Genomic DNA, 25,699 nt, shown 5'->3' with positions numbered 1-25,699 from the left:
AGACGGGATGCCAGCTGTCAGTATACCGACAGCAGCATCCCATCTTCCGGAATACTGGCAGCGAGTCCACTTGCCACGCTGTGCTCGACACGATGCCGGCCCGCCACAAGTTCTGTTTCCACTCTGTTTGTGGCGTGGACCCACCAACCGAGTGGGAATTAGGGGCGGGTGTCAGTATGCTGGCCGTTGGAAAACTGCCGGCTGTCGGGATTCCAGTGTCAGTCTCCTGAACGCCAGGACCCCAACGGCCAGCATTTTGACTGCATCCCCTTGAAAGGACTGCCAGCGTTGATCGCAGGGCCGTTTCTAGCAAATTTGGCTCCCAGTGCGAGATTTAAAAATGCGCCCCCCCCCATAGATATAAAGAGGAAAAGCTTTGGTGCGCGCTCTCGGCAAGGGGCGTGGCCTCGTTAAAATGGGTGTGGCTTTGTTAAGGTGGTCGTGGCCTCATCTGATCTCATCATCACGGCCACCACAGGATAATAAAAAAAAAAAGTCCTCATTTTACACATTACAGCAGGCAAGTGTCCCCATTTTACACAGCACGGTAGGCAAGTGTCTCCATTTTACACATTGCGGCAGACACGTGTCCCCATTTTACACAGTACAACAGGCAAGTGTCCCGATATTACACATTGCGGCAGGCACGTGCCCCCATTTTACACATTGCTGCAGGCACGTGTCACCATTTTACACATTGTAGCAGGAAAGTGTCCCCATTTTACACATTGGGGCAGACAGGTGTCCCCATTTTACACATTCCGGCAGGCAAGTGTCCCCATTTTACACATTGCGGCAGGCAAGTGTCCCCATTTTACACATTGCGGCAGACAGGTGTCCCCATTTTACACATTGCGGCAGGAAAGTGTCCCCATTTTACACATTGCGGCAGAAAGGTGTCCCCATTTTACACATTCCGGCAGGCAAGAGTCCCCATTTTACACATTCCGGCAGGCAAGAGTCCCCATTTTACACATTCTGGCAGGCAAGTGTCCCCATTTTACACATCCCGGCAGACAGGTGACCCTATTTTACACAGTACGGCAGGTGGGGGGGGGGGGGGGGGGGGAGAGAGGGAGAGGGGCTGACTTACATTTGAAGCGGTTCTTCCCGCTCTTCAGCCGCCTCTCCCTCGTCTGCGCAGTGCTGGCCGGCTTGGCTCCCCCTTCTCCCTCCTCCCGAGTGCCCAGCTCGGGGGGCGGGGTTTTGCGGAATGACGCGATTGCATCGTGACGTCACGACGCAAACGCATCATTCCACAAAACCACGCCCCCCGAGCTGGGCACTCGGGAGGAGAGGGGAGGGAGTTTGAAAGTGCTCAGGAAGTGCCGCGGCGGGCGCCCCGTGCGGTTGCACGGCTCGCCCGCCGCAAGAAACGGCACTGGTTGATCGTAACCCATTCACAAGGATACAAATAGTCGATTATTAACAACTGTCTAAATTGTTACAACTTACAGTAACATAAATTGTTACTAAACTTTCTATTCCCGGGAGTTAGCATATGCTGCTATACTGAATGTGTTTCAAGTATAATAAGAGCTCTTATGTACTATATTATCTAGCCTTTATTAAGTGGATCAATTGTTTGTTTTATATCTATTGTGGTAATTGTGTTTATTAAACTATTTTTAAATGGAACCACCGGCATAGTAACATCACAGGCTCGGCGGCATCGTCATTTGTTTAATTGCCAGTGATAAAGCTAGGTTTGATGTGCAACACATCAAACCTGGCGACCATTGCTAGCAACCGCGGGAGCGCACAGTCACACGTGCACATTTATTGTTACGAAACGGCAAATCGGTCCAACATGACTCCAGTGTGTGTCCGGCTTTATCCTCACTCCTTAATTAAGGACTAACAGCTCCGGTATCCGGACTCTAGGTCGACACCAATTAAGTCAACACCCATTAGGTCAACACCCACAGTGGATAGGTCAACACTAGAAATAGGTCAACATGGACTTTTTCATACTTTACGATCCACGTGGACTACGATTGGGAATGGTAACCTTGCCCGCAGATGCAAGGAGACGCGGTGCACTAATTGGGGTTCCCGGTCACTTGACGGAGAAAACGACACAAAACCCCCCATAAAAAACTCATGGCAACCTTTTTACATGTTGACCTTGTTCATGTCGACCTATTTCTAGTGTCGACCTACCCATTGTCGACCAATGGTGTCGACCTATTTGGTGTCGACCTAGAGGCCCATACCCACAGCTCCCTACACAATACAGCTGTGACATAGCTGAAGAAATCTGCCACTTCCTCATTCACATGACAGGGCTCTGACTTGTTCATGACTGTCTCATTAAGCCGAATACACGGACTACTATGTTTATCGTGCTCAGTGACAGAATGGTGCACATAGAACTCCTCGTCCCTTCTCAGATATAAATCTAAGCTGAGAGTGAGGAGCAGACAGAGGAGGAGGCAGGGTGGGTGTGCTTCCTAATGATCTGGAGGGGGAGGAGAAGCAGAGTGGATGGTTTGACTAAAATTACCAGAGAAGCATCAGTTCAGTTCAGGGAAAGGCTTCAGCAAGAACTGTGGGGAGACTGCAGCTGGAACAAGGAGGTGAGTGTCTGCTCTTTGTGCTAAGGCTTTACTGTGTATTCTATAATTCCATCAGACCATTAATACATTCTGGATACAAACAAGCTATTCATTTGCGCCAATCTGTGGTCACACAGAAGATAACTTTCATTTAACCATTTAATTTCCTGTGTGTGCAATGCATTTCTTTTGTCTTTCTAGCACTGACTTTCACAAGACAGCGGGGTTTACCTTTGCTGGTCATAGTACATACAGTGCGAGCTTCACAGTTAATGCTGCTTTGTTTCTTTTGAAAAGTAACATTTGAAACCTTGAGCAGAGTGTGGTGAGCCTAGGCTGGCTGCTATCAGTGCATGTAATCCTAATTAATGGATGTCTGCTCAGTAGCTGTACCATGTGTGCTAAAATGATGGGCTTGTTTATCCCACCCACCATAATCCTTGGAATATGAGGTTTCTAAAAATGTTTTTTTTTTCCATTAAAATACTTATTGGTCTCTTTATAAAAGCATTGATAAAAAATCTCCTATAGCCACAACTTGTCAATCAAAGTTTGGCAATGCTGGCAGTAATACGCTGGCTTTTACCAATTCTCTTGTTCCTGCATAATAGAGCTGGAAGCCTGTCTTTTTAAAAAAAAAAAATTGTCCGGATTTATCAAGCCTTGGAGATTGATAAATTGCACTGTGATAATAAAGTACCAACCATCTAACTGTCATGCTACATTCTGTGACATTTAGGAGCTGATTCGTTGGTACTTTTTCCCCATGCAATTTATCACTCACTTAGGCTTGATTAAATCTGGGCCTTACGAAGGAAAACTGTTTAATTTTTATAATGAAACTTTTATTTTCTTTACGTTTCGCACTCTAAGGATGGCATTAGTTACCAGAGGACTGTCCTTGTTACAAAGGCTTTCCCATAGAGCAGTGGTTCCTAAATGCGGTCCTTCAAGGACCCCAACAGTCCATTTTCTGTTCTCCCCCCTTTTTTTTTTTTTTTTTAAACCATACTATGCCTTTTAAACTAGGACACTCATGAATGACAGGTTCTGATGCTGATTAAAAGCAGGTGAAATGCAGGCTTCAAGACAGCCATCCACAGAACCTGTGTCATTCATGAGTGCCCCATTTTAAAGGGATAGTATGGTAAGCCTGATGGCTAAATAAACCGAAAAGTAGAACCGGTCTAATATCTTTGTCATACCTCCCAACATGACCCTCTCCAGGAGGGACACAATGCTCTGCTTCTGGACTTTTTTCTTAATTTGTGATTGCCGGCACCTGTTTTGAACAGGTGAATGGATAAGAAAGATGTTTCAGCACAGGTGATGGCAATCATACATTAAGAGGGAAGTCCAGGAGCAGAGCATTCTGTCCCTCCTGGAGAGGGTCATGTAGGACCATGTGTGGACCATGAGCCCTAACCTACTGTCTGGAATTCACGGATTGTTCTACCGTTCTGTTACACAAATGGGGTCTGGCTGGTGACATAAGGGCTTTATAGAATCGTCACTGCAAAATTTTGTATTATTTGATCATAATTTATGTGATTGAAATATTTGGATAGTGACCCCAATTCTACAGCATGTGATAGTCCTGATTAGTTGGGAATCTCCCTCTGTCCCGTTATAGGGGCATTCTACCTGATTTGTGAGTTGGGTGTTATTCCCCATGCTGCTTGGGTGCTTCCAGTATGTACACCATTAATATGGTGTGGAGTTTTTCCAATTTGGGGGGGGGGAGGGGGGCAATAACTAGCAACTTTTGTCATGTTGTAAAAGTTTTATGCACATGAAGTTTGGTGTGTATACCAGTGGTTCTCTGACTGTGTACCATAGCACCCCAAGGTGCCTCAGGACACTTGCAGGGGTGCCCTGGGTTTGGTGGTCCAGGTCCAATTCAAATTATTTATGGTCAATGTAATAGGCAAAACCAGTGCTGGTGGCTGTTAATCCATAAAATATGTGGACAAACAGAAGCAAATCTTGTCCCTCACCACATAACTGACCCTAAGGATGATATATAAACACAATTTACTTAATTTAATATTTCTTTCTAAATTTCTCAATAAGAAACTTCTGGCCAGGGGGTGCTGTGAAAAAAAAAAAATTCTAATATTCTAGGGCTTCGTAATTCAAAAAAGCTTGGGAACCACTGGTGTATACTAAAAAAGCAATATCCTATTGGTTCCTAAAATATTTTCCTTTCTCATCAGCTCTATGTATATTTTGTAGTGCAGATGGAATCTTTAATGTAAAGGAACTCGTACACTGTGTTGTATTGGTCCTCTTTAAATATTGTTCCATAAAGGAAGTGTTAACCTACAGAATACTGTAAATTCACAAGCTAGTGTTAATTTAAATTCCATGAAGTTCCTTCAGCACATCAGCCTTATTCAGAGTAATGCTGGGTACACACGGCTAGATATATCTGCACTTGTTCTGCAGATATATTTACAGACAGACCAGGCAGTGTGTATGCTCAGTGTGTCGGGACTGATGTCACGAACTGGGTGGGAGTTTACATACGTCCGCCCAGTTCAGCTGTCAGTCACCGCTGGCGTCTGCAGCTGCTGACCGCTCGTACCCCCAGCAAGATGCGCCAGTATATCGTTAGATGTATTGCCCGTTGGCTGTGCTGCAGGACCGACACGATACGTCTGTGACAGTCATCCGTTCAATAGTGTGTACGCACTTTAAGTAGTAAGTGTGAGATTTAAGGGCTGGAATGGGCATGTAATCGTGGGAGGTGAATCTGAGTGTAATGGCACACCTCCCAACAATTGGGAGAGAGCAGTCAGTATTTGTATAGGTGGTAAAGGCACATGATTGATAAAGGGAGTGTGAACGTGTGTCACAGGGGCTTGGCATAGAGTCACGGGGTATGTACCTGTATAACGCGTCCCAGATTTACGTCACTCTGTGGTCTTGTCCAGTGCTTTCCAAGATGCTGGCTGCCTCCAGAATCTCTTGGCACAGTGTAGATGCGGAGTGCATGCGTGCTGCTTCCTTTTATCCACTGCTCTGCATAGCTTCCTCCCAATAATTCCTCCTGTGGGACACTGCAGCCCACCAGTGTGATAGTGGAACAGTGCCTGAAAAAGGGATTGTCCTGCTTGGGCATGTTATGGGCATACAGTTGTAGCAAAAATACACTAAGGGCATGTGCTGGGTGTGTAGCATCAAGTTAAGAAAAACTTTGCTTCCAAAAAGTCCTAAACATGGCTTCCTAGGGGTGGGGGAGGGAATGTCCGTACTGACTCTGGCGCAAGTGTAAAGTTGACAGTAATAACTGCATCCGATTGGTCACAAGAGAGGAAAAACACACCCATTAATTCAAAGATCAAACACATGAAAACAGCAGGGACAGTGCCGAAAACTTACACCGCAAGGAACCCTTGGTTTACAGAAATGAAGAATGTAATATCTGCTTCACATAGCAATTAAAATGCCCCCAATAGCTTAGGTCAGGCATGTCCAAACTGCGGCCCCCCAGCTGTTGAGAAACTACACATCCCAGCATGCCCTGACACGGCTTTAGCATTCTCTGACAGCAAATCTGTGTCAGGGCATGCTAGGATATGTAGTTTCACAACAGCTGGAGGGCCGGAGTTTGGACATGCCAGTTAGGTACTTATCCGAACATTCCATCCATTTACTTCAGTCTATGTATTTCCATTTTCTCTGACGTCCTAGTGGATGCTGGGAACTCCGAAAGGACCATGGGGAATAGCGGGCTCCGAAGGAGGCTGGGCACTCTAGAAAGATTTATGACTACCTGGTGTGCACTGGCTCCTCCCACTATGACCCTCCTCCAAGCCTCAGTTAGATCTTGTGCCCGGCCGAGGTTGGATGCACACTAGGGGCTCTCCTGAGCTCTTAGAAAGAAAGATAGACTTAGGTTTTTTATTTTCAGTGAGACCTGCTGGCAACAGGCTCACTGCAGCGAGGGACTAAGGGGAGAAGAAGCGAACTCGCCTGCTTGCAGCCGGATTGGGCTTCTTAGGCTACTGGACACCATTAGCTCCAGAGGGATCGACCGCAGGCCCAGCCTTGATGTTCGGTCCCGGAGCCGCGCCGCCGTCCCCCTTACAGAGCCAGAAGCAAGAAGATGGTCCGGAAAATAGGCGGCATGAAGACATCAGTCTTCACCAAGGTAGCGCACAGCACTGCAGCTGTGCGCCATTGCTCCTCTCACACTTCACACTCCGGTCACTGAGGGTGCAGGGCGCTGGGGGGGGGGGGCGCCCTGAGGCAGCAATAAAAACACCTTGGCTGGCAAAAATACCTCAATATATAGCCCCAGGGGCTATATATGAGGTAAATACCCCTGCCAGATTCCATAAAAAAGCGGGAGAATAGGCTGCGGAAAAGGGGCGGAGCTATCTCCCTCAGCACACTGGCGCCATTTTTCCCTCACAGCTCCGCTGGAAGGAAGCTCCCTGGCTCTCCCCTGCAGTCTACACTACAGAAAAGGGTTAAAAAAGAGAGGGGGGGGGCACTAAATTTAGGCGCAGTATATATATTATATAAAAACAGCAGCTATAGGGGACATAACTCAGTTAGTCCCTGCATTATATAGCGCTCTGGTGTGTGCTGGCATACTCTCACTCTGTCCCCCCAAAGGGCTTTTGTGGGTCCTGTCCTCGTTTAGAGCATTCCCTGTGTGTCTGCGGTGTGTCGGTACGGCTGTGTCGACATGTTGAATGAGGAGGCTTATATGGTGACGGAGCAGAGGCCGATATATGTGATGTCGCCCCCTGGGGGGCCGACACCAGAGTGGATGGATAGGTGAAAGGTATTAACCGACAGTGTCAACTCCTTACATAAAAGGGTGGATGACGTAACAGCTGTGGGACAGCCGGCTTCTCAGCCCGCGCCTGCCAAGGCGTCTCAAAGGCCATCAGGGGCTCAAAAACGCCCGCTCTCTCAGATGGCAGACACAGAGGTCGACACGGAGTCTGACTCCAGTGTCAACAAGGTTGAGACATATACACAATCCACTAGGAACATCCGTGACTTGATCCCGGCAATAAAAAATGTGTTACACATTTCTGACATTAACCCAAGCACCTCTAAAAATGGGTTTTAGGTTTGGGGAGAAAAAACAGGCAGTGTTTTGTTCCCCCATCAGATGAATAAATGAAGTGTGTGAAAAGCGTGGGTTCCCCCGTTAAGAAACTGGTAATTTCTAAAAAGTTACTGATGGCGTACCCTTTCCCACCAGGAGGATAAGTTACGCTGGGAGATATCCCCTAGGGTGGATAAGGCGCTCACACGGTTGTCAAAAAAGGTGGCACTGCCGTTTTAGGAATGGCCACTTTGAAGGTACCTGTTGATAAAAAGCAGGAGGCTATCCTGAAGTCTGTATTTACACACTCAGGTACTAGACTGAGACCTGCAGATCGTGCTGCTGCAGCGTGGTCGGTGACCCTGTCAAGCATACTAGTTTGCTAATATGAGAACATATTAAAGACGTCGTCTTATATATGAGGGATGCACAGAGGGATATTTTGCCGGCTGGCATCCAAAATGAATGTAATGTCCATTCTGTCAGGAGGGTATTAGCATCACCTGTCCAGTGACAGGTCTCTGACTTAAAAGGCGCATAGAGATTCTGCCTTATAAGGGTGAGGAATTATTTGGGGATGGTCTCTGGGACCTCGTATCCACAGCAACTGCTGGGAAGAAATATTTTTACCTCAGGTTTCCTCACAGACTAAGAAAGCACTGTATTATCAGGTACAGTCCTTTCGCCTTCAGAAAAGCAAGCGGGTCAAAGGCGCGTTCTTTTCTGTACAGAGACAAGGGAAGAGGGAAAAAGCTGCACCAGTCAGCCTGTTCCCAGAATCAAAATTCTTCCCCCGCTTCCTGTGAGTCCACAGCATGACGCGGGTGCTCCACAGGTGTAGCCAGGTACGGTGGGGGGCCGTCTCAAAAATTTCAGCAATTAGTGGGCTCGCTCACAGGTGGATCCCTGTTTCTTTCAAGTAGTATTTCAGGGGTACAAGCTGGAATTCGAGATGTCTCCCCCCAGCCGTTTCCTCAAATATGCCTTGCCGACAACTCCCTCAGGCAGGGAGGCTGTGCTAGAGGCAATTAATAGGCGGTATTCCCAGCAGGTAATACTCAAGGTGCCCCTACTTCAACAAGGACGGGGTTACTATTCCACACGGTTTGGGATACCGAAACCGCATGGATCGGTGTGACCCATTTTATATTTAAAATCCTTGAACACATACATAAAAAAATTCAAGTTCAAGATGGAATCGCTCAGGGCGGTTATTGCAAGCCTGGACGAGGGGGATTACATGGTACCCCGGGACATCAAGGATGCTTACCTGCTTGTCCCCATTTACCATCCTCGCCAGGAGTACCTCAGATTTGTGGTACAGGTTTGCCATTACCAGGTCCAGACACGGCCGTTTGGACTGTACATGGCACCGAGGGTGTTTACCAAGGGTAATGGCCGAAATGATGATACGCCTTCGAAAAGAGGGAGTTTTAATTATCCCGTATTTGGACGATCTCCTAATAAAGGCACGGTCCAAGGAACAGTTGTTGGTGGGAGTAGCACTATCTCAGGAAGTGCTGCGCCAGCACGGCTGGATTCTGAATATCCCAAAGTCACAGCTGGTTCCGACTACACATCTAATGTTCCTGGGTATGATTCTGGACACAGTCCAGAAAAAAGTGTTTCTCCCGGAGGAGAAAGCCAGGGAGTTGTCTTCTCTAGTCAGAGACCTCCTGAAACCAAAACAGGTATCGGTGCATCACTGCACGCGGGTCCTGGGAAATATGGTAGCTTCTTACGAGGCAATTCCATTCGGCAGGTTCCATGCCAGAAACTTTCAGTGGGACCTGTTGGACAAGTGGTCCGGATCGCATATTCAGATGCATCGTTTAATAACCCTGTCTCCAAGAACCAGGGTGTCTCTTCTGTGGTGGCTGCACAGTGCTCATCTTCTGGAGGGCCGCAGATTCGGCATACAGGACTGGGTCCTGGTGACCACGGATGCCAGCCTTCGAGGCTGGGGGGCAGTCACAAGGGGAAGAAACTTCCAAGGACTATGGTCAAGTCAGGAGACTTCCCTTCACATAAATATTCTGGAACTAAGGGCCATGTACAATGCCCTAAGTCAAGCAAAATCCCTGCTCCTACACCAGCCGGTGCTGATCCAGTCAGACAAAATCACGGCAGTCGCCCATGTGAATCGACAGGGCGGCACAAGAAGCAGGATGGCAATGGCAGTAGCCACAAGAATTCTCCGATGGGCGGAAAATCATCTACTAGCACTGTCAGCAGTGTTCATTCCGGGAGTGGACAACTGGGAAGCAGACTTTCTCAGCAGGCACGACCTCCACCCGGGAGAGTGGGGACTTCGTCCAGAAGTCTTCCAAATGATTGTAAATCAGTGGGATTGTCCACAGGTGGACATGATGGCGTCCCGCCTAAACAAAAAACTAGAGAGGTATTGCGCCAGGTCAAGAGACCCTCAGGCAATAGCTGTGGACGCTCTAGTGACACCGGGGGTGTATCAGTCAGTTTATGTGTTTCCTCCTCTGCCTCTCATACCAAAGGTATTGAGAATAATAAGAAGGCGAGGAGTAAACACAATTCTCGTGGTTCCGGATTGGCCAAGACGAGCGTGGTACCCGGAACTTCAAGAGATGACCTCAGAGGACCCGTGGCCTCTGCCGCTCAGACAAGACCTGCTACAGCAAGGGCCCTGTCTGTTCCAAGACTTACCGCGGCTGCGTTTGACGGCATGGCGGTTGAACGCCGGATCCTAAAGGAAAAGGACATTCCGGAAGAAGTCATTCCTACGCTTATTGAAGCCAGGAAAGAGGTTACAGCAAATCATTATCACCGCATATGGCGGAAATATGTTGCAGGGTGTGAGGCCGAAAGTGCCCCAACAGAGGAATTTCAACTAGGTCGATTTCTGCATTTCCTGCAAGCAGGAGTGAATATGGGCCTAAAATTAGGTTCCATTAAGGTACAGATCTCGGCTCTGTCGATTTTTCTTTCAAAAAGAACTAGCTTCAGTACCTGAAGTTCAGACATTTGTAAAAGGAGTGCTGCATATTCAGCCCCCATTTGTGCCTCCTGTGGCACCTTGGGATCTCAACGTGGTGTTGAGTTTCTTAAAATCACATTGGTTTGAGCCACTAAAGACCGTGGATCTGAAAGATCTCACGTGGAAAGTGGTCATGTTATTGGCCTTGGCTTCGGCCAGGCGAGTATCGGAATTGGCGGCTTTATCATGTAAAAGCCCTTATCTAATTTTCCATACGGATAGGGCAGACTTGAGGACTCGTCCCCAGTTTCTCCCTAAGGTGGTGTCAGCGTTTCACCTGAACCAGCCTATTGTGGTGCCTACGGCTACTAAGGACTTGGAGGACTCCAAGTTGCTAGACGTTGTCAGGGCCCTGAAAATATGTTTCCAGGACAGCTGGAGTCAGAAAATCTGACTCGCTGTTTATTTTATATGCACCCCACAAGCTGGGTGCTCCTGCTTCTAAGCAGACTATTGCTCGTTGGATTTGTAGTACAATTCAGCTTGCACATTCTGTGGCAGGCCTGCCACAGCCAAAATCTGTCAATGCCCATTCCACAAGGAAGGTGGGCTCATCTTGGGCGGCTGCCCGAGGGGTCTCGGCTTTACAACTTTGCCGAGCTGCTACTTGGTCAGGGGCAAACACGTTTGCAAAATTCTACAAATTTGATACCCTGGCTAAGGAGGACCTGGAGTTCTCTCATTCGGTGCTGCAGAGTCATCCGCACTCTCCCGCCCGTTTGGGAGCTTTGGTATAATCCCCGTGGTCCTTTCGGAGTTCCCAGCATCCACTAGGACGTCAGAGAAAATAAGAATTTACTCACCGGTAATTCTATTTCTCGTAGTCCGTAGTGGATGCTGGGCGCCCATCCCAAGTGCGGTTTATCTGCAATACTTGTACATAGTTATTGTTAACTAAATCGGGTTATTGTTGAGCCATCTGTTGAGAGGCTCAATTGTTTCATACTGTTAACTGGGTATAATATCACGAGTTATACGGTGTGATTGGTGTGGCTGGTATGAGTCTTACCCGGGATTCAAAATCCTTCCTTATTGTGTACGCTCGTCCGGGCACAGTGTCCTAACTGAGGCTTGGAGGAGGGTCATAGTGGGAGGAGCCAGTGCACACCAGGTAGTCATAAATCTTTCTAGAGTGCCCAGCCTCCTTCGGAGCCCGCTATTCCCCATGGTCCTTTCGGAGTTCCCAGCATTCACTACGGACTACGAGAAATAGAATTACCGGTGAGTAAATTCTTATTGTTTGCTGAAATGTTGAGTTTTTGGGTTTTTTGGGTGAAAAATCAAAAATCATCCAGGTACAACGGGAAGGGAGTTAAAGCTCAAGATTTGAGGATATGATTGACTGTGAATGGGTCACAGAGATACAGTTTTCTTAATTGCAATTAAGATTCAGATAGACTGAATAAGGCCCAGCATCTTAAATAGTCTTCAAGACTCATCAATCTAAAAAAACCAAGCTGTATAATGCATTTTGAAATATATGAAACTCTAATGATTGAATAGAAAAGAGGTGGTTTAAACCTCTATGGTGGGTGCTAGTACGTAGCCTATAGCAGTGGAGAGGGCATGGTGTGGTTTGTCGGGGTGGGAATGGACGGTAGGCCACCAGTTTGAGTGTAATTGTTTAGCTGAGGTGCGCTCCCTTCGTTGACTGGTAGTTGGCTGTACTACCCTAACGAGGAGCAGTATCATCACCCAAGCAGGTGGGTGGTCAAGCTAGAAGGTGAGTGGATACCTTTTGCTGCTTATAGGGGTTTGGTAGTTGTGTTTGTAGATTTAGGGTGGTTTCCACCTGCAATGCCTGTTTGTGTGTGTGTTTGTGCATTGCAGATTTTTGGCTGTCCTTTCTTTGCCACTATACATTTTTATCTAATCATATTTGCATTCAATAAAAAGCTAACCGCTTCTCTGCCAAATCTACTTCTCACTGTCTTTATTGACTTTAGAGTTTAAGGTTAAGTGGTTTGCACCCATGACCCACCTCATCTGCAAGTAGAAAAAATGTCTTAGTGGTACAGTGTGTGCGTGCCGAAAAATGGGTGTGGCCAAATGCCACATGGGGTGTTGCCAATGAAAATGGGGGCCAGATACACATATGACCCCAATAGTGCCAGATACACATGCTCCTACAGTGCCTGATATGCCTCCACGGTGCTAGATACACAAATGCCCCCAGCAGTGCCATATATGCTCCCAGCAGTGCCAGATACACATTGCCCCAGAGTGCCCCCTCTGCTGCTCACCGCTACCTCTGTTTTTTCTGCTATGTGAGGGGCGGAGAGCCCATCGTTCATGATGTCCAGTCTCTGGCGGTGGGTATCTCAAATGAGGTGGTGGTTCGTTAACCAATAAGAGCTCACGGACCGGCAGCAATAAGGAGCTGCGGCTGCCGGTCTGCGAGCTCTGATTGGCTAACAAACCGGTGCCTTATTGAGATTCACCCTGCCGCCACCCAGATATCAGAGGATGGAGAGGTGCTGCGCTCTTCTCCCCTCACAGAGCAGTGGGCTGCAGGTATGGTGGGCAGCCCGGCGTTGCTGCATACCGGTTGGGAATTTCTTACCGGTACGCCGTACCGCCATACTTGCAGCACTGCTCATCTGATAGGTTTAAATGTACAATATGTGTGTTTCAGTCATTGTTTTGCATGTATCTCTGTCTACATGCTGTAAGCTAGTGTCTGCGGATATCAGCAATTTATAGCCCTGAGTAATGGCATGGTGTGCCTCTCATACCCCTTTCACACTGCACAAATAACCTGGTTTCGACCCAGTATATTGCCAGGTTGACATGGGTTGCTGTGCGCTGTGAAAGGTGCCATGGACCAATTCCCGGGTCATCTGATCAGGTAATTCAACCCAGGTTATAAGAAGGGTTATTTCCGGGTCAGGTGCAGTGTGAACTGGTTACCTGGATTGATGCGACCCGGTACTCGTTCACTGCATAGGGAGAGGCGGTGATGTCATCCCCCAGCGCCGCTTTGCCCCCCCGCCCCCGATGTCTGCTCTGTCCCCGCCCCCGGATGGCAACGGCTCGGGATTGTAGTGTATAGGGTCCAATGCTGGGTCCCTCCCGGGAGGGACCCGGTTCCAATTCCCAGGTGGGACACGGCCTTGCGATCTGAAAGTGGTATCAGAGGGCTTAATGATGGGAATAATTATATGCATATGGAAAACATACAATAAATATCCGTGCAAATATTAGCCTTGTAGGTTGTGACAGTAGGAGCAAACACAAATATTTTGCATATGGGAAAACATGCTTGCACTCCAATCAGATCTTTCACAATTTGTATAATTCTAATTAGTATAACTGTAATTTTTAGTTGTGGAAGCTTTTAGGTAGATCTTTCATAAGATAAGCAAATCAGCCTGAAATTCAGATTGTAAGGAATATAGGGGTAGATTTATCAAAGCTTGAAGAGAGAAAGAACCAACTCCTCATCTCCTAACTTTTATTTTTCAAACATAGAGGGAGATGTACTAAGTCTTCATGAAAGTATTAAGTTTGTTTAACTTACAGGAAGAAAAAGTAAATGCCTTAAATACAGCAATGTTCAGGCTGCTGCAACTCTCTAAGCGTGTGTGTGTGAAACCCCTATGAAATGCGTACATGTTGCCTAAGCACACCGTCACGCTGGAAACATAAAGTAGCCACGCGTGCGGCGGAATACACTTTATAACCCCTAACAGGAAAGCAATGCAACACCAGTTGTTATGTAATGTTGTGGTCCAACCCAGCAACAAATATTTACTCAAAAGGGGGTACAACAGAAATACTATCACATAAGAGAAAAGGCTACAATCAATGGATGCATACGTTTGTTCACCTGCGCAACCTGGTTCCGGTCCTCAGTCAATCTGGATAGATGACCTTCAGAGAATAGACTGAGGCCAGTCAGGAGGCTTGGTTTTATGCAATGGTCCAAAGCATGAAACAAAGGAAACTGTAATCTCTTCTTTCATAGGTCAAAGAGCTGGTCATTTTACAGTACATGAGGGGTCATAGGTTGGTTTGAACAGGTGGGCGATGCTTAGTCCAGGTGTACTTGCAGATGTCTTCCACTGGGTTCCCGCCAAATATCAAGAGTACAGTACATACAGTGTGATATTAATAATTTATTCCTGCGCATATCTATTCGCAGGAGCGTGCTGCTTTCCGCAAACTGCCATCGGAATATTGCCCTTGAAATACTGTACAACTGGATACCAAACACCACCTCCTAACCTAATTCTGTCCCCTCATATCCTGTAAAGTTGAATCCCTCTATTGTTCCATTTCTAAAGTAAATGTAACTTGGTGGTGTGTGTGTGTGTGTGTGTGTGTGTGTGTGTGTGTGGGCTATGTGTAATTATGCACTACGTGGATGAAATGTCAGTTATGTCTTTGTGGCTTTTCCATGCAAATGCGTATGCTACTGTATTTACTCATACCACGCGCTAATACGCAAGGCCTCATGAGCCAAAGTACACAGCGTGCGGGCATGTGCACGCATGGCAGAACAAGCACACGCACGGAGGCCACTCTGTATGGTGTTTGTACTTGATGCATGTGGGTATAATATTTTCGACTTCAACAAAAGAAACAGTCAGCTCCTAAATGCCATGTTAAATGCGGTGTTTGAAAAATGACAGACAGGAGCTGATTGGCTGGTACCTTATCTCTCTCCACTGGGGTGACTCGGGTTGGTGGACCAGTATCAAATCAAATTATTTATGGTCAAAGTCATAGGCAAGACCAAGACTAGTGGCTACCAAGAATAAAACGTGGGAAATCCGAAGCACAGCTAGGGATGGCCATAGGTTTTTGTCTTGTTTTGTTCAAATTGATCAAACTTTGTTTTTTTTTTTGTTTTTTTTTTTATCCTATGGGTGCCGTGAAAAAAATAATAATACTTATACTCTAGGGCGCAGGGAATCAAGAAAGTTTGGGAACCACTGGCATAGATAGTTATGGAAGAGCATTTGTTGTGTTGTTTCTTATTATCCTTCCTTTGGGTCTGTTGTATAGTGGGTGTTGGCTTTCTGGGCTGGCTCAGAATACAGCCCCCTAAATGAGGTGTAATAGCATTCTCCCTGTGTGTACTTGTATGATGAGCGGTATTGGGTGTGTGTTTATGTTATTGCTTGTTTATTGACGCAAGCAAGAGTACTAATTCAGGACAAAGTGTCCCTTCAACCATATAAAAAGTTTGGTGATGTATTTTTTTTTTCCAGAAAACAGCTGTGCAGGGAATTAGTTTGCCTAGAATTATTTGTACTTGGGACTAGAATAATGAACTGAAACCGTAGATCTAAATTAGACGACTAATAAATATCCAATCCTGTGAATTACTGAAGAAAATAAAAGTTTAATTCATGACCAGCCGTGGTTGTTTTCTTAATGATAGAACAATTTTGGGTTGCATTTAAGTATCTTATTTTCTATAATGGTTTTTATTTCATAGTTTATTCAAGTAAGACATTTTTATAAAGGGTACTTGATTTTTAAAATACAATTTCTAAGCATTTGGCGGGGGATGGGCATGAGGATCCCTTTCCTTACAGGGGCTCATACATAGTTGGATGCCAATCGGTGCTGCCGACACGTGCTCTGGATCAGAGCACATGCTTCTATGGGCAATGTGAACTCGCCCACCACACACTTGTATTTCCTCATGCGGCTGAAGGGGTGTAGCTGGGTAATACATTGGTTGGGTTTAGTGAGGGTGTGTCAGCATGGGGGAATGTTTTTACAGCTGTTTTTAGATGTGCATTTTGGATAAGGCTGGTTCATGGCCAGATTAAGCCTGGGGAATGGGGGCACTTAAGACAGAGGGGCCCACCCCCATTCCTCTGACCCTCCATCTTGTCAGCACCCCCTACTTGTCATCCTACCAGCCCCACTATGGGCACACATCTATCACCTATCTTGTCACATGCAAGAATAGCAACAGCCTCTATATACTAATAACACACTGGGACAGGACTCGGGAGGACTCTGTGTGTCTCTCCAGTCCTGAATGTTCTCATCAGATAACGGGTAACACAGGACCCAGACACCAATCTAGCCTGCTGTGTATGGGAGGGGAGAAAAGCTGGCATTCCTGGGTAATTTACAGCCCTCTCCCCTTACTACTGTATCTCTCTTCTCTGGACGGGATGCTCTGTGCTATCCTACTTGCATTCTGGCTGCCAGGTTCTTCCTCTTTCTCGGCGTAAGAGTTGCTGTTGTCAGTATGCTCTGGCCGTGGAGCCACCTTGACAGAGGTGGGCCCAGGGTACAGTGTCTCCTGTGCCCACCAATTAATCTGGCTCTGAGCTGGTTAAGTGTGTACTGATGATATCAAAGCAAGCAATAAATGCATACAACTTTGCATATGGGAATTTGAGTGCAATTTCAGGCCACTTGTGTGCAACTTATTGTCTACGTCTCTCACGCTTAGATGGCAGAGGTGCACTGTACTTGAAATTTGAGACCATTTTAGTGGAAAAAACAGGATTTTAATACCTACCGGTAAATCCTTTTCTCCTAGTCCGTAGAGGATGCTGGGGGCCACTTCAGTACCATGGGGTTATACCAAAGCTCCAGTACGGGCGGGAGAGTGCGGATGACCCTGCAGCACCGATTGACCAAACTTTAGGTCCTCATCGGACAAGGTTTCAAACTTGTAAAACTTTGCAAACGTGTTTGACCCTGACCAAGTAGTTGCTCGGCAGAGTTTTAATGCCGAGACCCCCCCGGGCAACCGCCCAGGATGAGCCCACCTTTCTAGTAGATAGGGCATTTACCGACTTTGGAATCGGCAATCCTGGCATGGAAGGAGCGTGCTGAATCATCCCTCTGATCCAACGCGCAATAGTCTGCTTAGAAGCAGGACACCCAATCTTGTTGGGAGCATACAGGACAAACAGAGCCTCTGTTTTCCTTATCTGAGCTGTTCTTGCGACATAAATTTTCAAATCTCTGACCACATCCAGAGACTTTGACTCAGTGAAAGTGTCAGTAACGACTGGCACCACAATAGGTTGGTTCATATGGAAAGATGAAACCACCTTTGGAAGTTGGCGAGTTCTTAACTCTGTCCTATCTTCATGGAAGATCAGGTAAGGGCTCTTGTGAGACAAGGCCCCCAACTCAGACACCCGCCTTGAGGATGCCAAGGCCAAAAGCATCACCACTTTCCAAGTGAAAAACTTCAATTCTATCTCTGTAGAGGTTCAAACCAATCCGATTGAAGGAACTGCAACACCACATTAAGGTCCCATGGTGCCACTGGAGGCACAAATGGAGGCTGGATGTGCAGCAACCCTTTCACGAACGTCTGAACTTCTGGAAGGGAGGCCAATTGTTTCTGAAAGAAAACTGATAAGGCTGAAATCTGGACCTTGATTGACCCCAATCTAAGGCCCGCATCCACACCAGCCTGCAGAAAATGGAGAAAATGTCCCAACTCAAACTCTTCCGTAGGAGCCTTCTTGGATTCACACCAAGACACATATTTTCTCCAAATACGGTGGTAATGTTTAGACGTTACTCCTTTCCTGGCCTGAATAAGAGTGGGGATGATTTCCTTGAATACCCTTTCGGGCTAGGATCCGGCGCTCAACAGCCATGCCGTCAAACGTAGCCGCGGTAAGTCTTGATATACACACGGCCCTTGCTGCAGTAGGTCCTCTTGCGGAGGAAGAGGCAGAGGATCTTCTATGAGCAACTCCTGAAGATCTGGATACCAAGCCCTCCTTGGCCAGTCTGGGGCAATGAAGATTGCTCGAACTCTTGTTGTTCTTCTTATTTTGAGAACTTTTGGAATCAGTGGAAGTGGAGGGAAAACATATACCGACCGAAACACCCACTGCGTCACCAGTGCATACACTGCTATTGCTTGAGGGTCTCTCGACCTGGAACAATATCTCTGAAGCTTCTTGTTTAGACGAGATGCCATCATGTCTACTTGAGGAACTCCCCAAAGACTTGTCACCTCTGCGAAGACTTCTTGGTGGAGGACCCACTCTCCTGGATGGAGATCGTGTCTGCTGAGGAAGTCTGCTTCCCAGTTGTCCACTCCCGGAATGAAAATTGCTGACAGAGCTCTTACAGGTCTTTCTGCCCAGAGGAGAATCCTTGTCACCTCTGCCATTGCCGCTCTGCTTTTCGTTCCGCCTTGCCTGTTTATGTAAGCGACTGCTGTTACATTGTCCGACTGGATCTGCACGGGATGATCTTGAAGAAGATGTATCGCTTGTAGAAGGCCATTGTAAATGGCTCTCAATTCCAGAACGTTTATGTGAAGGCAGGCTTCCTGACTTGACCATTTTCCTTGGAAGCTTTCCCCCTGTGCAACGGCTCCCCAGCCTCGGAGACTTGCATCCATGGTTACTAGGACCCAGTCGTGAATCCCAAACCTGCGTCCCTCAGTAGGTGAGAACTGTGTAGCCACCACAGGAGCGAAATCCTGGCTTTGGGGGACAGGATTATTTTCTGGTGCATGTGTAGGTGGGATCCGGACCACTTGTCCAACAGGTCCCACTGGAATACTCTGGCATGAAATTGGCCAAACTGTATGGCCTCGCAGGCCACTACCATTTTCCCCAACAACCGAATGCATTGATGGATCGACATGCTTGTTGGTTTCAATATTTGTTTGGCCATTTTCTGGATTTCCAGAGCCTTTTCCACTGGAAGAAATACTCTCTGTACTTCTGTATCCAGAATCATCCCTAAAAAGGAAAATCTTGTTATCTGTTCCAACTGCGACTTTTGAAAATTCATGATCCAACCGTGTTGTTGAAGTATTGAGAGGGAGAGTGCGATGTTCCGCACCAACTGTTCCCTGGATCTCGCTTTTATCAGGAGATCGTCCAGATAAGGAATTTTATATTGACTCCTTTTTGACGAAGGAGGACCATCATCTCCGCCATCACCTTGGTGAATACCCTCAGTGCCTTGGAGAGTCCGAACGGCAATGTCTGGAACTGGTAATGGCAATCTTGTACTGCGAATCTCCGATAAGCTTGGTGAGGAGGATAAATGGGAACATGCAAGTAAGCATCCTTTATGTCTACTGACACCATGAAGTCCCCCTCCTCCAGACTGGAAATCACTGCCCTCAGGGATTCCATCTTGAACTTGAACTTTTTCAGGTAGAGATTCAGATTTTTCAGGTTTAAAATCGGTCTGACCGAGCCGTCCGCTTCGGAACTACGAAAAGGCTTGAATAAAAACCTTCTCCTTGCTGTGACAACGGTACCAGGACAATGACCTGATCCTGACATAATTTTTGAATTGCCATTGTTACTGCCTGTCTTTCTGGAAGAGAAGCTGGCAAGGTCGATATGAAAAATCGGCATGGGGGGACGTCTTGAAACTGCAGTTTGTACCCATGGGACACTATTTGTAAGACCCATGGGTCCAGGCCAGATTGAATCCAGATTTGGCTGAAAAGTTTCAGACGTGCTCCCACCTGAGCGGACTCCCGCAAGGGAGCCCCAGCGTCATGCTGCAGATTTGTCAGAAGCTGGTGTTGACTTCTGCTCCTGGGATCCTGGAGACGCTGCGGATTTCTTTCCTTTTCCCCTTCCCCCCTACCTGCAAAGAAGGGGGAACCTTTGGCCTTTTTGTATTTGTTGGGCCGAAAGGACTGCATTTGAGAGTGATGTGTCTTTTTCGCCGGTGCAGGAGCGTAAGGCAAGAATGTAGACTTACCTGCTGTAGCCGCCGAGACTAACGCATCCAGCCCATCACCAAGTAAGGCCTCACCTTTATACGGGAGAGCCTCCATATTTCTTTTGGAATCTGCATCAACATTCCACTGTCGAATCCACAACGCCCTCCGAGCCGATACTGCCATGGTAGCGGCTTTTGAACCCAAGAGTCCAATATTCTTCATAGCTTCCAGCATGTCGTCTCTCTCAATCGTGTCAATTTCCGATGACAAGTTATCTGACCATTTTTCGATAGCACGGCTCACCCACGCGCAAGCAATGGTGGGGCTGAGCAGCGTTACCATTGGCCACATAAATAGATTTTAACGTAGTCTCCATTTTGCAGTCTGCCGGCTCCTTTAGTGAAGCCGTCCCAGGTGCAGGGAGAATCACCTTTTTTGTTAACCTTGACAGTGCACTGTCTAACACCGGTGGTGACTCCCATCTTTCCCTGTCCTCTAATGGGAAAGGATAAGCAATCTGAATCCTTTTGGGAATATGAATTTTTTTTTCAGGATTCACCCAAACTCCCTCAAAAACAGTATTTAGCTCGTGGGTAGGAGGGAAAGTTACCTTACATTTCATTTCCTTATAGAAATGAGCCTTCTCCTGAGGTACAGTAGGGGCTTCCGTAACTTCTAAGACCTCCTTTATAGCAACAATCATATATTGTATGCTTTTTGCCAATTTAGGATCTATCCCCCTGGAATCATTATCGTCGACAAAGGAATCAGAGTCCGTGTCGGTATCAGTATGTACAATGTTTGCAAATGGTCTCTTATGTGACTCAGAGGGGTTGCCTGCGGATTGAGAAAGCAGAACCTTGAAAAATCTCATCTTCCACTGATTTTCTCCAGCTTTCTGCATGAGACTCAGACTTATCTAATCTCCTACTGATATGATTCACACTATCACGTATTTTCTTTCACCCATTCAGGCTCGTGGTGTGCCGGCAGCGCCACCACATTACAACTCTGTGTCCCTAAAATGGCTCCCTCAGGGGAAGAACTCCCTGCCTCAGACATGTCGCACACGTGCACAAATACACCACAGACACTCCGGGACACTTAGGGGACAGACCCACAGTAAAATCTGTCAGAAGGACACAGATAGGGGCAGCCAGTTCACAAACCAGCGCTAGTAACACAATGCATGTGAAACATAAAATGCCCACTGACATGCAGCGCTTCTTTATAATGTAAATAAACAATATAAAGCACCAATTTCACTGTGCCCCCCCCCCCCCCCCCCCCCCCTGTTTTGCACTCTGATACTTGTATCTAGTAGTGGAGGAGGACCAGCGTTGTCTCTGCAGCCCTATTTCTACCAGTTTTATAAGGTTTCATGCTGCCCAGGGCGCCCCTCCCCATGCCCTGCACCCTGCAGTGCCTGTGTTGTGTGGGCAGTATGGCGCGCTGCGCTCCCGCCAGCCATGTGGTACCTTTTAGCCGTCACCTTGATTGAAGATCTCTCTTCTAACACTCGCCTGTCTTCTGACTTCTGGCTCTGCAAGGGGGGTGACGGCGTGCTGTGGGAGTGAGCATCTAGACACAGCTAGTGTTCAGTACCCTTCAGGAGCTAATGGTGTCCTGTCAGCCAGAAGCAGAGCCATGAAACTATTCAGGAAGTTGGTTCCTACTTCTGCCCCCTCAGTCCCACGAAGCAGGGAGACTGTTGCCAGCAGTCCTCCCTGAAAATAAAAAACCTAACATAAGTCTTTTCAGAGAAACTCAGTAGAGCTCCCCTGGAGTGCATCCAGTCTGCCTGGGCTCATTTCTAAAACTGAGGTCTGGAGGAGGGGCATAGAGGGAGGAGCCAGTTCACACCCTTTGAAAAGTCTTAAATAGCCCATGGCTCCTGCGGAACCGTCTATACTCCATGGTACTGAAGTGGACACCAGCATCCTCTAGGACATATGAGAAAATAGTATTAAGCTATATATAATTCTGATATGTCACACTTTCACATGTACATTGCAGAAGAATATTTTGTAGCATAGTCCGCAGTTGAATCGCACCTTAGGAGACAAGTGATAATTCAGCAATTGGAGTTTTACTGTCTGTGACTTTGGTTTTCTGTTTAGTCTTTTCGCTGTATGTGATATTTGACTACTAACTATGGGGGTCATTCCGAGTTGATCGCTCGCTAGCTAGTTTTAGCAGCCATGCAAATGTTATGCCGCCACCCACTGGGGAGTGTATTTTAGCTTAGCAAAAGTGCAAACTCATGTGCAGCCGAGCTCTACAAAAAGTTTGTGCAGTTTCAGAGTAGCTCTGAACCTACTCAGTCAGTGCTTGCGATGACTTCAGCCTATTTGTGTCCGGATTTGACGTCCTACACCCGCCCAGCCACGCCTGCGTTTTTTCAGACACACCTGTGTTTTTGCAAACACTCCCTGAAAACGGTCAGTTGACACCCAGTAACGCCCCCTTCCTGTCAATTTTCTTGCGGCTGCCAGTGCGACGGAAAACTTCGCTAGAACCTTAGCACAAACGCAAAGAGCTTTGTACCCATACATTGCACGTGCGCATTGCGGGGCATGCGCAGAAATGCCATTTTTTTTCACCTGATCGCTGAGCTACGAAAATCGGCAGCGAGCGATCAAATGACCCCCTATGTACGCACAATTCCTGGCATTATACTCCCCATCAATCCCACTTCACTAGGAAATGGGCAGGTTGTGGGGGGGGGGGGGGTTGGGGGGTTGGTCCACACACTTGACTGTGGGACTAACCGAAAATGAATTACTCTTCTGGATGTTCCTGGAGAGTACAGTAGTAAAGGAAGCCATTACTTGCAATCGTGTGGATCACATTGTTGAATGCAGGTTTAAGTATGGGGAAAACATGTCTAAAAATGAATTTAAATATAATTTTTAATTTTTGATCAATGAAGTTTAGGCTGGGAAGATTTTTTTTTTATTTTTTTTTTAAATAAAGATATTGGTGATATGGAGAAGTTAAGTAAGAAGCAACAGACCTTTCTGTCATGGAATCCTGCAACCATTGCGTTTGTTGCAAATATTTACGGAGTAGTCCAGGGATACAGGATTAATATCTCTGTTCGTGTTCAGGGTCATGCTAACATCAGTGTGCAAACACCCACAGGTGCTTTAGATGCTAATCACGTCTCTCCAAAATGGTAAAATGCTGGCAAGTCTATTGTTTACTGCAGGAACGCGTGTGGGATTTTTTTATAATTGAAACCACAAATGTGTTGCACAACCTGTCCAGTGCAAATGTGAGTCTGCCTGTTATCATAGGATTTATTTGGCGTCACCTAAAGCAAATGCTTTGTGTATGAATGTTTTCTACTGTTCAGAACAGTGAAGGTTTGCCTACATTACTGAATCTAGAAATTATAAAAGTGTATTTGGGGAATTTGTTTAAGCACTACAAAAATTTCTGGCTTCACTTGGACTCATCAGCTATACTTATAACTCTGTTCTAGTGTTTGTTACAGCTGGTCCATAGTACACTACGTCTAAATGATACTAAAGTTACTTCTGTGCTACATCCCCTGTATGTCTTGGGTAGCACAATCTTTGAGTATTCAATAACTGTTCCTAATGCACTTTATTAAATAATTGTGCAATACTGAAGGACCTGCCCTAGTAATACAGTATGTCACTTGGAAGGGATCCTGTCAGGTTCCAGGCTGTGGAAATAGCAATGCTAGAATTCCGACACTGATCAGAATGCCAGTGTCGTCATCCCGAATGAGATCACAATGCCGGCATCCAATAGCTGAGATCCCAATCGAGTGACTGCCGGACCACTGGAGAGGTAAGTTGTGGGAAGGGGGGAGGTTTAGGCTGCTAGGAGGGGTGGTTAGGGTTAGGCACCACTGGGGGAGGGTTAGGTTTAGGCTGGCCCGCTGCAGTAAGGATGGGTTAGGGGGTGAGTGGGATTCTAAATGCTTACGGGATTCTAAACATCAGAATTCCGTGGTCGGCATTTTGACAATCGGCATCCCGACTACCAGCATTTCAGGGCCAACCAACCGAGACCCCCGTATGCAATGAGAACAATCTCCCATGGCCGCTGAATTAAAAACATGAACTTTCCCAACAATGATGTCAGCTGCTGTATTGGAGACTACCAGCACAACAGTTATGCTGAGTGCAAATGAAACCCAAATAAAAATAAAATAAAAAAAACAGGGGGGGGGGGGGGGGGGGGGGGGTGGTGGGGGGGTGGGGGGGGGGGGGGGGGGGGGGGGGCAGAGGTGGTGTGACCCAGTGACAGAACACAGAGGGGGGGGGGGTGACAATGACAGAAAACTTTGGGGGTGACACTAACATAATGGGGGGTGTGACACACTTGACAGAATACTGGGGGGTGAAACACTTATTCACAGAGCACTGGGTGGGGTGACACTTCACAGAGCACTGGGGGGGTTGAAACTCCACAGAATACACTGGGGTGTGTGACACAACTTGTCAGAATACTGGGGTGTGTGACACACTTGATAGAATACTTGGGGGTGTGACACACTTGACAGAATACTGGGGGGTGTGACACATTTGACAGAATACTGGGGAGGGGTGACACTTGACAGAACACTGGGGGGGGGGGGCAGTGACAGAACAGGGGTGAAGGAGCGCCGGGTGCATACATTGTGACTTCCGGATGTCTGACTGCAACGTCACAAGATCCCGAAGTCTTAGCACAGTTTACAGCCCCGTGTCCTCCCCCTGATCTGTGACCTGACTGCTGCGCAGTGCTCAGAGTCGCGACTGTCTGCTAAGGATGCCTGATTTCTGGCTCAGCGCTGCCTGTCTCTGCCCCCAGTGGCCACAATGCTGGTTTACTCACTGGGGGCCTGGAGCGCCGATGCCGATGACCGTAGCTGTAAGTACTCTGGGGGCTTCCGCTTCATGGTGGCTGGCCGCAGCAGAAACATCATTATGAGGCGCTGCAGGTGGTAAGGGGGTGGAGCTTGCTGCAGTCATGCTGGTGGGGTTGCCCATTCTACTTTAACTTCCGGGAGACCACTGCTGCATTAAAAAAATTAAACGGTGCACCTTTTTACATACTGTAGCTGCCGGCTGCTGCACCAACAGACTGCAGAGGGATTCAAAGCAGGCAGAGCGCCTCTTTAGCCCAGCGCCTACCTGCTTTGCATCCCTTTGCGGAGCAGGTAGCGCCAGCTCTGATGTGAACTCTCTGCCCACACACACACTCTGTGCAGCGCTAGTTACGGCCTGCACAAGAGATATACATACACGGGTGGGGGGGGGGGGGGGGGGGCGGGTGTGCTGCAACCCAGGCAGCGAGGAGGTTCTCCTGGCCAGCTGCAGGAGCTGCGCTGGCCAGGAGTTACTCCTGAACTGCAAAAGCATCGCCGCTGTGCATGCGGGGCAGACTAGCCCTGT

The 25,699-nt window shown here is 47.4% G+C and overlaps 1 protein-coding gene across 1 annotated transcript in view; it reads left to right on the top strand.

Annotated features, from left to right (window-relative positions):
* Positions 1-2,367: 2,367 nt before the first annotated feature.
* SERPINE2 (serpin family E member 2) overlaps positions 2,368-25,699 on the top strand; it is a 74,549-nt gene continuing 51,217 nt past the window's right edge. The window contains exon 1 of the mRNA XM_063915916.1: positions 2,368-2,579. The gene's annotated coding sequence lies outside the window, so the exon portion shown is untranslated. The remainder of the gene's footprint in view (positions 2,580-25,699) is intronic.

Source organism: Pseudophryne corroboree, chromosome 4, assembly GCF_028390025.1.
Source record: "Pseudophryne corroboree isolate aPseCor3 chromosome 4, aPseCor3.hap2, whole genome shotgun sequence".
In the NCBI taxonomy this organism is placed as follows: Eukaryota; Metazoa; Chordata; class Amphibia; order Anura; family Myobatrachidae; genus Pseudophryne; species Pseudophryne corroboree.
This window is presented reverse-complemented; position numbering and strand designations above follow the sequence as displayed.